The sequence below is a fragment of the Ranitomeya imitator genome, chromosome 8, assembly GCF_032444005.1.
Source record: "Ranitomeya imitator isolate aRanImi1 chromosome 8, aRanImi1.pri, whole genome shotgun sequence".
Lineage (NCBI taxonomy): Eukaryota > Metazoa > Chordata > Amphibia > Anura > Dendrobatidae > Ranitomeya > Ranitomeya imitator.
The window spans coordinates 78215389-78232295 of record NC_091289.1 but is presented as its reverse complement, the minus strand read 5'-3'; the positions used below and the strand labels follow the sequence as shown (position 1 = coordinate 78232295).

General features: G+C 44.6%; 1 long non-coding RNA gene across 4 annotated transcripts in view; it reads right to left on the bottom strand.

Annotated features, from left to right (window-relative positions):
- The window catches only part of LOC138647831 (uncharacterized), a 269076-nt gene that overhangs the window by 224461 nt on the left and 27708 nt on the right, over nucleotides 1-16907 (bottom strand). For all 4 annotated transcript variants that reach the window (XR_011315047.1, XR_011315048.1, XR_011315046.1 and 1 more), the window contains exon 3: nucleotides 2688-3349. This is a non-coding gene — a long non-coding RNA (uncharacterized lncRNA). The remainder of the gene's footprint in view (nucleotides 1-2687; nucleotides 3350-16907) is intronic.

Here is a 16907-nt window from a genome sequence, read left to right as displayed (position 1 = left end):
CCATAGGGTCGAAACGTTGCTGTTCGGTGGCTCAATAAACTTATTTTATTAGACTGACTGTCATTTGCACCGACCATTTAGGAAAATCCGAGAAAAATATAATTTGCATAATAATTTGGAACACAGTGTAGGTTGCAGGACAGGCAGAAAGGGGAGGGCTGGCCTGAAGACCACTTCCTTTTGCAGAGGGAACAGGCGTAGTGAATTACAGTGGGCTTAGAGGGGCAAGAAGAAGCCTCTCTAGGGTTGGGCATAAGATGAGTCTACCCGATATCAGTGACGACCAGCAGAAAGAACTGTGGAAGTTGTCCCCCTTTGTGCGCTCTGCTCTGTCTGCAGAAAGTGCAGGAGACAGCGGTGTCCCCCGTGTGCAGAGCGCTAGCAGGTCTGAAGAGCATGCAGGAAGTGGCGGTGTGAAGAGGCTAATGCAGCCTCTGCTTGTCCCCATGCCTGTTATGACCTGGTGGTTAGGAGCACCTGGAATGACCTGATAGTTAAACCTCATACAGGACGAGCTCTGGGATGTGGGAACTCTGCTGACCGCAAGCCCTAATCCTATCACACACACTAGAAATAGCCGTGGAGCGCTCCTGACCAGACCTAGGCACCTCGTCACAGCCTAAGAACTATCTAGCCCTAGAGATGGAAAATAAAGCCTACCTTGCCTCAGAGAAATTCCCCAAAGGTAAAGGAAGCCCCCCACATATATTGACTGTGAGTAAAGATGAAAGTCACAAACGCAGAAATGAAACAGGGTTCAGCAAAGGGAGGCCAGACTTACTAAATAGACAGAGGATAGGAAAGGTAACTTTGCGATCAGCACAAAAACCTACAAAAGACCACGCAGAGTGTGCAAAAAAGACCTCCGCACCGACTCACGGTGCGGCGGGGCCACTCTGCATCCCAGAGCTTCCAGCTAGCAAGACAAAATCATGATAACCAGCTGGACAAGAAAACAATGAACAAATAATGACTATCAGGAACTTAGCTTCTGCAGGAGAAGGCAGGTCACCAGAGAGATCCAGGAGCGAACTGAACAAATGCAAAAACATTGACAGCTGGCATGGAGTAACGATCTGAGAGGAGTTAAATAGAGCAGCCAACCAAAGGATAAACCACGTCACCTGTGTAAGGAACCTCAGAAGCCGCAGCTTCACTCATAGCCACCAGAGGGAGCCCATAGACAGAACTCGCCGAAGTACCATTCACGACCACAGGAGGGAGCTCGACAACAGAATTCACAACACATGCCGCTGCGATCTGCCGTTCGGCAACAGAGAAAGTTAGTGTCCTATTGGCTGACATGCCGGGGGCGTGAATAGTCAGGACAATCTGTCGGCTGATTAAAACGAAGGCCCCCCTCTGATTGTCTGACACGCCAGGGGCGTGAACAGTCAGGAAGGAGAAGCTCCGTGATAGGAGACGAAAAAGCAAGCCCAAAAAGCGTGCGCCACAGGGAGTGTGGCCAGCTCTAAAAAAGAGGCGGAAGACACCTCCTATAGGATAAAAAGAGCATGCGATTTAAACGCGTGCCGGTGATTGGTTAAAGGAACACAGGGAAGTGGTGCGGCCAGCAAAGAGCGGGGGAGTGTCCGCAAGTGCTGAGCCCAGCCATGGGAAACATGGCCGCGGCTGCCGGCTATTCCCTACCACTAATGCGATGAAGGGACAGTGTACCCTGGGATGACACCTTCCGCTGCGGAGGGAGAGGAGGGAGACATACCTTTGGTGAGTTCGAGTCCCTCTGCAGCGATGAGGATCACATCAGGAGCCCTCGGGTGGGTGAGCGTCACTAGAATCAGGGATCCTCCTTCCCATACTGTCTCCAGACGGTGCAGAAGATGGCATTAACCCCTTACAAGAAGGAGGGTGACCACCGCTGGTGACCACCGTCTTCTTCCCAGCCCTCTCTGAGGAGAGGGGTGGGGAAAATGCAAAGGACCGGCCATCGGGACTCCCCCTGAAGCACCCGTAAAGGTGACAGGAGATTAGGTCCTGTCTGCGGGTTTGAGAGTGGGCGATGTGGGTGACACCACACTGCTCTCTCAATCACAAAAGTACGGGAAAACAGGGTGAGAAATTACACCCTGTTACCCTGAGGAACAAGAACCTGAAAGACAACGAGAAAAGATTATAAACACACACAGAGAACCTGAAAAGAAAAATGCGGATCTGGTAGCAGATCCAGGTCCGCCTCCTACAGACACTAAGCTTAAACTGAGGTACTTTGTGCCTGTTGGTGGGTGTATATTGCGGAGGAGGAGCTATTTTCCTTTTTTTGTCTAGTGTCAGCCTTCTGGCGACAGCAGCACACACCCATGGTTACCTGTACCCAACAATGAAGCGATAAAGAAAACTGTTTTGCAAAAGCGTGACAATTCACAGTAACAAAGCGTATGGTTTGTGAAGCATTTTTTGCACTTAAAGGTTTAATTAAAAGGGTATTTAAAATGGTTGATCCTCTACTAGGTAACCTTTAATTAATTGTTCCAGTGTGCTGCATAAAAAAATGGATACTTCGCTCCTGTTTGAGGTTGCTTTGCCTCTCTGACCTGGGTCCCATGTCTGTTTCATGACATAAAAATTGAGGTTCAATGTAAATTTTAAGACGTCATTTAAAAATACAGTTCTACACAGTAAAGCATTAATTGTATACAATGGCTTGTACTCACACAGCAATGCCTCACCTTTATGGTTCTTCATATCTTGAAAGGAAATTCTTCAATATAGCTACGGAGTACAGGTTGAATAGAAAGCATGGATAATCCCTCTCTTCCATGTTGTGTCACAATGCAACGACGGCATAGCTGCTGCAGACTGAGGAGTCGCATTATACGTAGAGGCTTTGACAGTACCACTTTAATACCATTCTGGCAAAACAGGGGCTTTTCCTTGCTGGTCTCAACTGCTTGCTCTAAAAGTTTCACTAGGCAATCTGAAAAGAGTTCTCTCAACCAAAACCTTCCTTTAAGAAACAGGACCCGTACACTAGCTGGACCAGATTCCATTTTGATACTGACACTAAAAAGGTGATTTCCCTGAGAGCTATCACGCACAAGGAATGTGCCAACAGTTTCCCTTGCAAGCATGGAATGAGCCTCAGCTGTGGGAAGAGGACCCCAGTAGAAGCCACTGGCCTGAAGTGTAAGCACACATTGTTCAACACGTTGTCTTTCACTGTTTTGGAAAAGACGGTAACGAGACTGGGGTACAACAGGAGGGATAGCACCAGGGTCAGGATATAAACTTTGTTTTGATTCTTGCTGGGGACAAGTCCCCCCTCCAACCATTTCAATGACTCCATGCGTCAAATGACATCTTCATCTTCCAAAAACATCTTGCGGCCATCCTATTTACAAGTCCAAAATAGTGTTAGTTACACTTTTGTTTAAATCATGTTTATTGAAGCAAATAAACCATACAGAAATGAAATAAAGTGGGAACACAATCAATCTAATAAATAGAATACAGTTTACATTTCTGTCCTAAAGTTAATGTCCCAACAATTTTAAAGTTTTATTGGCCAATGCCAATATTAACTCTTTTCCAGTTTAATAACGTTAATTATTACTATTATAATAGGCAATCATCGGATAAACTATTTGTGACTCCAAATGCTAAATTACATATATTGATAGTAGATATCACATGTAAGATGAGGAGAGTTTGAGGAAACAAGTATTCAAGAATCACCCGGCACTCAAAAATTGTGAAAAGTTACAATTACAGTTTATTATTATCCAGACATAGAACCAGTTTGTTTGTTGAACGTTTTCGGTCCCAGATGGACCTTCTTCAGAACTCGAGCACCAAAACTCATATCCTCACAGAGTGCCGTGTTTATCTATTTTTATTCGGAGAGTTTGAGGAAAGGCAGTGAAAGAAGGAAAGAAGAGAAGAAGAAAAGAGTAAAGATAAAAGACAAGAAGATATATTATAGGTCAGTGTTCCCCAACTCCGGTCCTCAAGAGCCACCAACAGGTCATGTTTTCAGTATCTCCTTAGTATTGCACAGGTGATAATTGCATCACCTGTGCAATACTAAGGAAATCCTGAAAACATGACCTGTTGGTGGCTCTTGAGGACCGGAGTTGGGGACCACTGTTATAGGTAAATGGGTACAGGGGAGCCGGATTCCCTCACTCGGGTGAACCCCAAACCCCATCCAACGGTGGAGAAGATGGTAGGTTGTTGAATTTGGTTGCAGATCATGGAAGCAGGTTAGATTAGATAAGCAGTGTTCAGAATGTAAAAACAACTGAAACTATTCCCAATATAGATCAGGGTCTAGATAGCCATATATCTAATTCCGGAGTTTCTCTGAATGCAATCCATGGAGCCCAAGTATTGTAGAATTTAGTAGGATCACCGGTAGTCTGATTTATCAAATGCTCCATTCTATAAATATTGTTAAGTTCCGCAACAAATTCAGAACATAATAATTTTTCTTGTTTCCAATACCAGGGGCTCAAGTTCCTAGTAGCCATAAGGAAATGTCTGAGAAGATTCTTCTTAAACCCAGACATCGACAAGTCACATAAGGACAAGAGGGCTAATTCTGCTGTGGGCCTGACCTGGCGAATAGATAGTTTATTATAGAGATCAAAGATTGACATTCATAATTTCTGTATGGGCGGACAATCCCACCAGATATGGACATATGTTCCCTTTTCCTCTGCGCATCTCTAGCATGTATCTGGAATCACTGGGAACATAGCATGTACCAACGAAGGGCATCTGTACCACAGTGACAGGATCTTATAGCTCCTCTCCTGTGACAGAGGACAACGAGGTCCTAAAAGTAAATAATAGGATCTTGTCCCTCTCCTCTTGAGATAAAGATATCCCCAAGTCATTCTCCCATTTCAAAAAAAATATTGGAAAGTTGTGCGTTGGGGTTTGACCCCTTTGGAAAGGATTATATAGTAAAGAGACCGTGTGGACCGGAGGTTCCCCAGCAATACAAAGTTTCTCAAAAGGAGTCAATGCTCTTACAATGTTGTTTTGTTTAGATGTTGTGTATATGAAACTTTTCAATTGTTCATAGAAAAACCAAGTGCCCGTAGGAGTCTCCTCCCCTTGGTACATTTCATGTAGAGGTTTGACATCAGTTTGATTTAGGTAGTCATATATTATAGGTCTTGAGGCTCTACATTTGTTCAGATAGGTCTCCCTGTGAAGCCCCGCAGGAAAGTTAGGGTTGTCATATACTGGGGTGAGTGGTCCAGGGGATGTTGAGGTTTGTAGGCGCCCGTCGCTGTGCCAGATGAATAGGATCATATTTCTAGTCATAAAGGGCAGGCAAAGCCCCCCCATCCCTTCCTCCCCTCGCATTCCATAATATTATTTGAGGGTCGGCTCCAATAAGGTCACCTTCCAAATTAACCCACTTCTTGCTATTCCTGCTGTGATATAGATCTAGGATACAGGTTCCTATTGATGCACGACCGTAAACCATAAAATCTGGTAGTCCAATTCCCCCCATTTGCTTAGATCTGCTTAACACAAAGTATGATGTACGTGATCTAGTCAAACAAATCGAGTGATTGCCTTCTTAAGACGCGAGAAAAAAGAGGCAGGTAAATATAATGGGATTGTTTGAAAGTAATATAGGAGGTGTGGCAGTAGGTCCATTTTAATTACACTAACTCTACCAAACCAGGACAACTGAAGTCTGTGCCATCTCTCTAAATCTAATTCTGCTTTATGTAACGCAGGTTTTAAAGTTTGCGTCATACAGTCCAGAGATTTTCGCTGTTATTTTTACTCCTAAATATGTAAGCGAGTCACAGCGCCACCTAAAGGGAAAGGAGGCACGCAGCTGATTCACCTCAGACAATTGTAGTGAAATGTTAAGGATCTCAGATTTATGAGAATTCATTTTAAAATTGCTTAAGAGACCAAACTTCTGCAACTCTAAGATAATGTTTGGTAAGCTAGTTAACGGGGATGTAACGTATAAAAGAACGTCATCGGCAAAAAGTGCCAACTTATGCTCCTCCGATCACAGCTCAACTCCCCTAATGGAGGGGTTATTACGTATTGCGGTAGCCAAATATTCCATCGTTAAGATGTACAAGAGAGTGGAAAGTGGGCACCCCTGCCTCGTGCCATTCCTGATTGCAAACACATCAGAAAAAGTGCCATTGACCTTTATCTGAGCGCTAGGGGAGGTATATAAGGCCATGATTCTATGGAGCATATTCTCTCCTAAGCCGATCCCTTTCAGGGCATGGAATAAAAATTCCCAGGGCACCCTGTCGAAAGCTTTCTCTGCATCAATCGACAGGATGCACATGGGATCCCCCCGCCCGGTCTATCAGTGACATGGTCCGTATGGTGTTATCTCGCGCCTCCCTACCCGGAACACAGGGAGAGATCCTTATCAGGCTTTGGTAGCACTGTAATGTGAGCGGATAGAGCCTGAGGAGGAAAAGAGACACCGGAAGAAATGAAGTTGCAAACTGTAAGGAAGGTTGGGCTTAACGATGTAGAGAATAGCTTGTAAAAACCGGCTGAATACCCATCCGGGCTGGGGCTTTTCCCCTGCTTCAGGTCTTTAATAGTTTCCGATACCTCCTCCAACGTAAATTCCCTTTCCAGATCTGACACCTTGTCTTCCGATAGGAGGGGTATTTTGTTCTGTTGTAGATATGCGTTGATTTTGTCATGAAGTAAAGATGTTGACATGTCTTTGTAATGTCCGGCTATGTTGTATAAGTCTTTATAATAGTCACTAAAGCCCAAAAGGATGTCCCTGGTGTTATGTACCCTCCTTCCTCCCTTATCCTTAACCCTCCGTCACATACAACTGATCTGACAGGCGCTTCTCTTTTACTTTCATTTCTCCTTCCTCACCAGATTGTGAGGAAACCCCCTCCCTCCAGGTAGTCTCCTGTCTCTTGAAGGTCTGTGAAACCTGATATCACAGTTGGATTTCAGAGCTTCCGGGGAGAGGATATAGCTGCACAGATCTCTCAGGCTCATTGTATGTGAATATGTCACATTCAGTAAGGTTGGTATTTTATGTTTTTATTCATCACAATAGTTTATTTAGCTTGTTTTATGAATGTATAGCACAAAATGTGAGGATATTTCATAGAAATAAGGGAGATTTTATAAAAGAAAGTGTGCTGCTCAGGCATATACAGTAGTTCCCTAACATATTCCTTCTCTTGCTTCAGATTATCTGCTGAAATGGAGAGGAAAATGTACAAACAATGTACAATGTACAAACAATGTACAATGTACAAACAATGTACAAACAATGTACAAACAATGTACAAACAACTTGATCTTGAGGAAGTAACAAACATGCTGTTAGATGATAGAGACCTCACACTGAATGAGGATTTAGGAGAGGAAAGTGAGATTGATTCTCATGATGAGGTGGAAGAATGTGTCCTGGATTCTGAAACAGAGCAAGATGGTGACAGTGGTGAGGATGAAGAAGTTGGATCATATTATATTGGAAAAGATAAAAATACTAAATGGAACAAGAAGCCATTCCAGAAAAAACATAGGGAACCTTTAAACATTATTACTCACCTTCCTGCAGTAATAGGAACTGCACGTAATGCAAAAACTGCAGTTGAATGCTGGAACAGTATATTTACAGATGACATTCTGGACTCTATTGTCACATATACCAACCAATATATAGACATTATAAAGGACAAGTACATCTGCAACAGAACCATCAAGCCCACAGATGAAATAGAACTGCGTGCTTTTTTTGGATTACTGTACCTTGCAGGAGCTTATAGGGCAAATAGACAAAGTTTGGACGAACTTTGGGGTAAAGATGGGGATGTAGTTGAAAAATTTAGCCTTGTTATGTCTATAAACAGATTCAAGATTCTAATTCGTTGCCTTCGGTTTGACGACAGAACTACCCGAACCGAACGCAAAACACATGACCGACTTGCTCCAATTCGTGATATATTTCAAAGATTTGTTGTAAACTGTAAACAAAGTTATTACCCTGGAGAGAATCTCACTATTGACGAAATGCTCCCTGGTTTTCGTGGTAGATGTGCCTTTCGTCAATATATTCCATCAAAGCCAAACAAATATGGAATAAAAATTTATGCCCTTGTTGATGCCAGTAAGACCTACACTTACAACCTGGAAGTTTATGCAGGAAAACAACCAGAAGGTCCTTACTGTGTGAGCAACAAACCCATTGATGTTGTAAAAAGACTGGCTGAACCCTTATTTGGATCGGGTCGCAACATTACAGCTGACAATTGGTTTACAAGTTGTGATCTGATTGATTATCTGAAAATTCAGAAGCTGTCATATGTGGGAACTGTAAGAAAAAACAAAAGGGAATTGCCGCCACAGTTTGTAAGTGTGAAAGAGAGACAACAGTACAGCAGTATGTTTGCATTCCATAATGGAAAGGCTTTAGTTTCCTATGTACCACATGCCAAAAAAATCGTACTTCTTCTATCAACACTTCATGATGATGCTGCCATCGATCCTGGGACTGGGGCGGAAAAAAAACCGGAGATAATTACATTTTACAATGCCACCAAAGGGGGTGTGGATACAACAGATCAGATGTGCTCCACTTTCAACGTCAGCAGAAACATCAAACGCTGGCCAATGGTCATATTTTTTGCTATGCTGAATTTGGGTGGTATAAATTCACAAGTAATTTATCTTGAAAACAAGCTTGAACCACTCCGTAGACGATTGTATCTGAAAAAATTGGCCCATGAACTAGTACTTGGAGAGCTACGCAGGAGAAGCGTGAAAACAATCGGTATCCCCTCTCGCCTTCAAGTTCAGCTCAAAAGGTTCCGCCCAGAAGATGATGGTGAAAAGTCACCATCTGCACCACCTCACAAAAGAAGGAGATGCACCACCTGCCAAACGGAAAGCGGAACCAGAAGGCTTTCAAATTATGAATGTCTCAAATGTCATAAAGCAATTTGCCTGACACATGCAAAAATGGTGTGTAATTCTTGCTATTTGCTCTGCAAGTGTGACTTTTCTGGGGAAACCTCAGCATCTACTTCTGATTGAATATGTTTTTAATAGTACTTAAGGTACTTAATCGAGAATTTTAGTCCAGTATGGTAAGCAACTTTTGCCTTGCTATAGATAGGTGTGCAAATGTAGTCGCATTAAGGTCACGTTTGTGTTGTGTTTCTAATTTATGGATTTGATCGGACAGTTTAATTATTTCTGCAATTCTCTCTCTTTTTAAGCGTGCACCTTGTGAAATAAGTACGACCCTTATTACGCTATTTAAAGCTTCCCATTTCAGAGGAGGAGATGTGGATTCCCTGTCGTGATCTGTTATAAAGTTAGAGATCGTTTTTTCAATGTCAGATTTACATAACAGGTCTTGGAGTAAATTCTCATTTAGGTGCCATGAGAAGCCCGGTTTTGTACGTGGATGTAACAAAACTGAAAAATATTTTGGGGCATGATCTGACCACAGAATCGAACCCACCTCGGCTTCCACTGGTAGATATAGTAGGTTATGTGAGATAAAGAAATAATCTATTCTACTATATGTGTTATGTACTTGTGAAAAAAAACTATAATCCCTAGTGTCAGGGTGAAGAACCCTCCATATGTCCACCAGTCTCATACCATACATCTGTTTCCTTATTCGACTAATGGAAGAGGAGGAATATGAAGTCTTACCCGAGGAGACGTCCACTGCAGGATTCATGGGGATGTTGAAGTCACCTCCCAGTATCACAGGAGAAGAGCCGGCGAACTCCCCAGGGCGTCTGTTACACTCTGCCCCAAAGTTCTGCTATTCTTGATTCGGAAAATATACATTAGCTATGACCAACTGACGTGCAGCACAGGAAATTTTTAGGAAAACATATCTGCCATCTGGGTCTATTAAGGAACTGAACACCTCAGGCACGAAATTTTTGTGAAAAGCTTTCGATACTCCTTTAGACTTAGCGTATGGGTTGGAACTATGGTACCATTGGGGATAATATTTTGAAAGACATAGTGGGATAACTCCAGTTTTAAAATGGGTCTCCTGAAGCATTAAAACCGAGATTTGCTGTTTATGGCTTGTGAATAGAACCTGTCTTCGTTTTTCAGGGACATTTAACCCCTTGACATTAAAGGAGCAAAACTTTATTTTATCCATGATCTAGATATGTCAGGGTACAACAAGTTTTCAAAAAACCACCCGAGGAAGGGACCCATAGAATTAAGAAATATTGATATGTAAGGAGAGATAAGACAAAGAGGAAAAGGAAGGAGAAGAGGAACGTAGAGTGGAGAAGAAGAGAAGCAATGAAGGAGAAAAACATAACAATAGTTACAATAATTTTTGCATCGTTGGAGTAAATTTTAGTAGCGCACTACCCGGGAACCTTATCAAGAGAAGGGAAGCCTAAAGGGAGCCATGAACCCCCCACCCCCATCCCAGATAATCATGATAGATTGTAAATAGAAATTTGTCAATACTGCTAATTGAAATTATTACAAAAAATTATCAGGTGATTAACTATTTGTGCAAATACTACAAGGCCAAGACTAGGGGAGGGGAGGGGGGAGAGGGGAAAAAAAGGGGGGGGGGAAGGGGAGGGAGAAGGAAAGGGAGGGAAATGCTCTATTACGAATCTATAACCCCCATGACCTGTACTATTTGTACTTGAGAAACAAAAGACATGAAAGTGAAATGCAAACAGAATAAAACTATATAATGATTGGAATCCTATCAACAACCAAGAGCATAATGCCCCATAAATGTTCATGACAATAGATTGAATATAAAAATGTATAAATTTTATTCAAGTAAGCACAACATCAAAAAATAATAATACAATACCAAATGATGAGGATAAAGTGAAAGACTACGAAGGAAACCAGCCACATGAGAACACACACATAAAAGGTAAGGGTACTGCCAATCAGCAGCAGATATAGTAAATGTCTCAAAAAAGACAGGGCATTATCTGGACGCTAATGGGAGGGGAGGCGTAATGGTCTAAGGCACAGTGGCCAGTGACTCATAAGCATTGCTCTATCCTATCCCTTTTTACACCCATCCATATTGCGGCAGTGCCCATAAAGTGCGAATGACCTTAAATACGCCTAAGTGGCATGCCACATATTAGGCTTACCCATGTGTGTACTCCCGTGCAGTCAGTATCCAGCAGATAGCCCCGACGCGTGTTTCGCGTACTGTGCTTCCACTGGGGGGGGCTGTGTGGATACTGGTTATACCGGGGTTATAGAAGTCCATGTCACATTGATTGTTAATTGCCAAGCGAATCATGCGGCGCATGGGGGAGGGTCCTCATGCCAGTGCCGCGCTCCTTCCGACCATCACAGCGACGCACAGAGAAATCCTCCCGTGACGTTAGAAGTCTGGGCGTCGCTGTTTGTTGATGCCTTAGGGGGTGCGGCCTGCCCCAGAGTCCATCGCACATGCGCACCATCTTGGCGGCCATTTTGGATAAGGGAAAGTGTGCTGGCAAGTTAAAAGACACAGATAACATGTATTACAAATCTAAAAAGCAATAAACTGTGCGCGATACATCACAGGGATGTCAGATATGCATCCTTGCTCCAATAACACCGTACTACAGGGTCAAGAGGGTACAAAAGACAATGACAAAGATGGAATCCAGCTCCTCATATACAACAACAGTGATGTAAAAATCTCTGTGGAGTCACTGCTATAGATGTCAATGTTACTTCCTCTTTTACTTGATTATACAGTCCTTAGGCGTCACTGGAGCTGATGCATCAGAACACAGTAATGCGGATGTAGATAGGTTAGAAGGGGATAAATATGCATTAAAAGCTACTGAAAAGAAAATCAAACAATGTAAATACAACATACACCAATTAAAAAATTGAGAGGTAGAGGAAAAGAAAGTAAATGTGAACCACGTCTATAAAAATGGAACAAAGGACAGTTTCTCATTGAGGCCATTTGGGGCCATTGTTCCCAATGATACTATCCACCGACACTCGATTTGCGCTAGTGTCCTTTTAAGGTCACCACCCCTAATACCAGAGTGGACCCTATCAATACCCCGTACTTTGAGTGCACCTGGGTTACAGTCATGATGTGCCTTAAAATGTCTCGGAATGGTCTTGAGTTCCGAGACATCAGCGGCACACCTCGCAGCCACAATGTCCCTAACATGCTCCCGGACCCTGACTCGAAGTTCACGGGAGGTGAGGCCCCCATAGATCAAATTACAAGTACAAGTAGCATAATATACTACATACGCAGTGCTGCATGAGATATAGCTCATGATCCGATATTCCCTACCCCCACCCGCTGCCGAAAAAGTAGTGGCCCGTACAATGTTCCTACACGCTTTACAGGAGCCACATGGAAAACAACCCCACATCGGTGGTCCTGATCCAAAAATTCTGGGGGGGACTGGGCTGTAGTGACTCCTTACCAGTTTGTCTTTGATACTCCTTCCCCTTCTCGCCGTGAGGAGGGGTCGGTCGGGCAGAATTTTGTTTAAGGTGGGTTCTGTTTTTAACACCGACCAGTGTCTCTGCAGAACCTCCCTAATTTCATCCCATTTATTGTTAAATGTATAAATAAATCTCAGTGGTTGGTCTTTCTTAGTGGGAACAGACACGGGAGGCCCGCAGAGCAACTGATCTCTAGGAGTGCTCCTAGCGCGAAGATATCCCTTTTTGATGGCTCTCCTACTTTACCCCCGATCCTGGAAGCGACTGGAGAGGTCCCGAGCCTGACACTCGAAGACCCCATCCGTGGAGCAAATCCGCTTCATTCTAAGAAACTGGCCTATCGGTATAGCACGTATTATGGATCTCGTGTGTGCTGAGGTGGAGCGTAACAGAGCATTGACTGACGTCTCTTTTCTGAACACGTCAGTCTGTATCACCCCATCCTCGCATCTACAGATCTTTATGTCCAGAAAATCTATATTGTCCACAGCTACCCTGTGTGTGAAGCGAATGTTACAGCTGTTCTGGTTTAGTCCACGGATGAAGTCCAGGAGGCCAGGCTCAGGGCCCTGCCAGATTAAGAACACATCGTCAATATAACGATACCAGCACTGCACACGGGAGGCGGCGCATGCGCCCTCCCCAAAAATCTCCCTTTCCCAAAACCCGAGAAAGATTAGCGAACGAGGGCGCACACGTCGCGCCCATGGCAGTGCCGCGGTTCTGTAAAAAATATCGATCTTTGAACATAAAAAAATTGTGTGTCAAAACAAAATGAAGTAGCTCCAGGATCAGGGTGCACAGTGGAGAGCCAAGATTGCTCATGCTCAGGAAGAACTCAACGGCCTCCAACCCATCCATATGCTTTATACAAGTGTACAAAGATTCGACGTCGACCGTTGCAAATATCATATCTGGCTCTAGTATCAGGCCATCGAGTTTTCTCAGGACGTCCGAGGTGTCCCTGACATAGGAGGGGAGCGACTCCACTATAGGATGTAAGTAATATTCAATGAATTTACAAACGGGGTCACACAACCCTCCTATGCCAGAGACAATCGGAACCCCGGGGGTTCTAACGGATCTTTATGAACTTTCGGCAGCAGGTAGAAGGTAGGGATAACCGGATGTTCCCCCATGAGGCCTTTAAACACCTTTTTAGATATAGATATGATACCCCGTGTCAGGGCCCGGTCCAAAATCCCAAACAAAGTGCCAGAGAAATCCGGTAATGGATTTTCAGTAAGAGATGTATATGATTCACGGTCTTTAAGTTGGCAAAAGGCCTCCCTCTCATACTTAACCGTCGGCCAGACGACCACGTTCCCCCTCTTGTCCGCCGGTTTAATTAATGCATTGACCCCAGTTCTTTAAGGGCCTTCCGTTGTGCTGGTGTCAAATTATCACCCCTCCTGTCATTTGGGATTTTTTTTAAATCCTCCAGTACTAATTTGTTAAAGATATCAATCTGAGGGCATAATGAAAAGGGTACTGCCAATCAGCAGCAGATATAGTAAATGTCTCAAAAAAGACAGGGCATTATCTGGACGCTAATGGGAGGGGAGGCGTAATGGTCTAAGGCACAGTGGCCAGTGACTCATAAGCATTGCTCTATCCTATCCCTTTTTACACCCATCCATATTGCAGCAGTGCCCATAAAGTGCGAAAGACCTTAAATACGCCTAAGTGGCGTGCCACATATTAGGCTTACCCATGTGTGTACTCCTGTGCAGTCGGTATCCAGCAGATAGCCCCGACGCGTGTTTCGCGTACTGTGCTTCCTCGGGGGGCTGTGTGGATACTAGTTATACCGGGGTTATATAAGTCCATGTCACATTGATTCTTAATTGCCAAGCGAATCATGCGGCGCATGGGGGAGGGTCCTCACGCCAGTGCCACGCTCCTTCCGGCCATCTAACTACGTCACCGCGCCCTCTGACCTGAGCGTCACTGCTGAAGACAGAGCGACGCCCGGAATGAGGAAAGGTGACTATCGCGCAGCGCAGCGCTCCCCCTACCCGTATAGTCACCTGGTCCTGGCGCTGTGCAGTCCCTGCTTCCCCGACGCCGCAGCTTCATCCTGTACTGAGCGGTCACCGTTACCGCTCATTACAGTAATGAATATGCGGCCCACCTCTATGGGAGGTGGAGCCGCATATTTATTACTGTAATGAGCGGTACCATGTGACCGCTCAGTACAGGAAGAATCTGCTGCTGCCGGCGCCGGGGAAGCCAGGGACCTGCAGGGATCGCGCCAGGAGAGGGTAAGTATAATTTCACAGCCCACGCTCCCCCTACCCTTCCGACTCCTGCGTATGACTCGAGTATAAGCCGAGGGGGGGACTTTCAGCCCAAAAAAGTGGGCTGAAAATCTCGGCTTATACTCGAGTATGTACGGTATATAATTCCACATGTGTTAATTCATAGTTTTGATGCCTTTAGTGTGAATGTACAATTTTCACACTCAGGAAAATACAGAAAAATCTTTAAAGGGAACCTGTCACCCCCAAAATCAATGGTGAGGTAAGCTCACCGTCATCAGGGGCTTATCTACAGCATTCTGGAATGCTGTAGATAAGCTGCCGAAGTTACCTGAAATAGGAGAAAGAGACGTTAGATTATACTCACCCAGGGGCGGTCCCGCTGCGGCCTGGTCAAATGAGTGTCTCAGGTCCGCTCCGTCGCATCCCATCTTCATTCCATGACGTCCTCTTCTGGTCTTCACGCCGCGGCTCCGGCACAGGCGTACTTTGTCTGCCCTGTTGAGGGCAGACAAAGAACGCCTGCGCCAGAGCCGCGGTATGAAGACCAAAAGAGGACATCATGGAATGAAGATGGGAAGATGGGAGGCGCTGTTGTGGACCTGAAGCACCCTTCGGAGCAGGACCGCCCCTGGGTGAGTATAATCTAACATCTTTTTCTCCTATTTCAGGTAACATCGGTGGCTTATCTACAGCATTACAGAATTACATAAGTACACACTCATATATCTATATATATATAATTGTCTAAAGGGTACTTCCGTCTGTCTGTCTGTAACTTCCGTAACGGAAATCCCGCGTCGCTGATTGGTCTCGCCAGCTGCCTGTCGTGGCTGCCGCGACCAATCAGCGACAGGCACAGTCCGATTAGTCCCTCCCTACTCCCCTGCAGTCAGTGCCCGGCGCCCGCATACTGCCCTCCACTCACACAGGGTTAATGCCAGCGGTAACGGGCCGCGGGTATCGCACTCCGTAACCGCTGCTATTAACCCTGTGTGACCAAGTTTTTACTATTGATGCTGCGTATGCAGCATCAATAGTATAAAGATCTAATGTTCCTAAAAAAACGTTATTCTCACCCTCCGACGTGGCGCTGACCTCGGCAGTGCAAGCGGCAGGTTCCGGTGCTAAGGATGCTATGCAAGAAGGACCTGCCATGACGTCACGGTCATGTGACCGCGACGACATCACAGGTCCTGCGCTCATACCAACCCTGGGACCGGAAGCTGCCGCGTGCACCGCACACAGGCACCAGGACTACAAGAGCCCTTCAGAAGGTGAGTATGTGGGCAATATACTATGTGGCTGGGCAACATACTACGTGGCTGGGCAATATACTAAGTCACTGGGCAATATACTACGTCACTGGGAAATATACTACGTGGCTGGGCATTATACTACGTCGCTGGGCAATATAGTACGTGACTGGGCAATATACTACGTGGCTGTGCAATATACTATGTGGTTGGGCAATATACTACGTGGCTGGGCAATATACTACGTGGGCTGTGCAATATACTACGTGGGCATGCATATTCTAGAATACCCGATGCGTTAGAATCGGGCCACCATCTAATATATCTAATATATAAAGCTGAATGTGTGTTTATGTCCAGGATTGGCATCTGCACCGTCGCAGCTACAGCCACAAAATTTTGCACAGTCACAAGTCTGGACCCAGAGAGCGTCATAGGCTATGTTGTGAGGCAAACTTTTTACCCCGCGCGTTCCAATTCACCAAACAATTTTGCCCCTATCTACATAATGGGGAAAAGTGAAAGGAATAGTTTTGGAGGCAAATTGACAGCTGCCAGATGTGAACAAGGGGGACTTTAGAGTGAGAGTGATGGCGCCAAAGGGTATACACCGTACAGTTGCTAAGGTGGGGCCCCGACATGGGATACTCACCACACACGGGGATATGAACACACACACAAAATGCGCCACACACTACCACGTGCTTGAACACATACAGGTCCTTCTCAAAAAATTAGCATATAGTGTTAAATTTCATTATTTACCATAATGTAATGATTACAATTAAACTTTCATATATTATAGATTCATTATCCACCAACTGAAATTTGTCAGGTCTTTTATTGTTTTAATACTGATGATTTTGGCATACAACTCCTGATAACCCAAAAAACCTGTCTCAATAAATTAGCATATTTCACCCATCCAATCAAATAAAAGTGTTTTTTAATAACA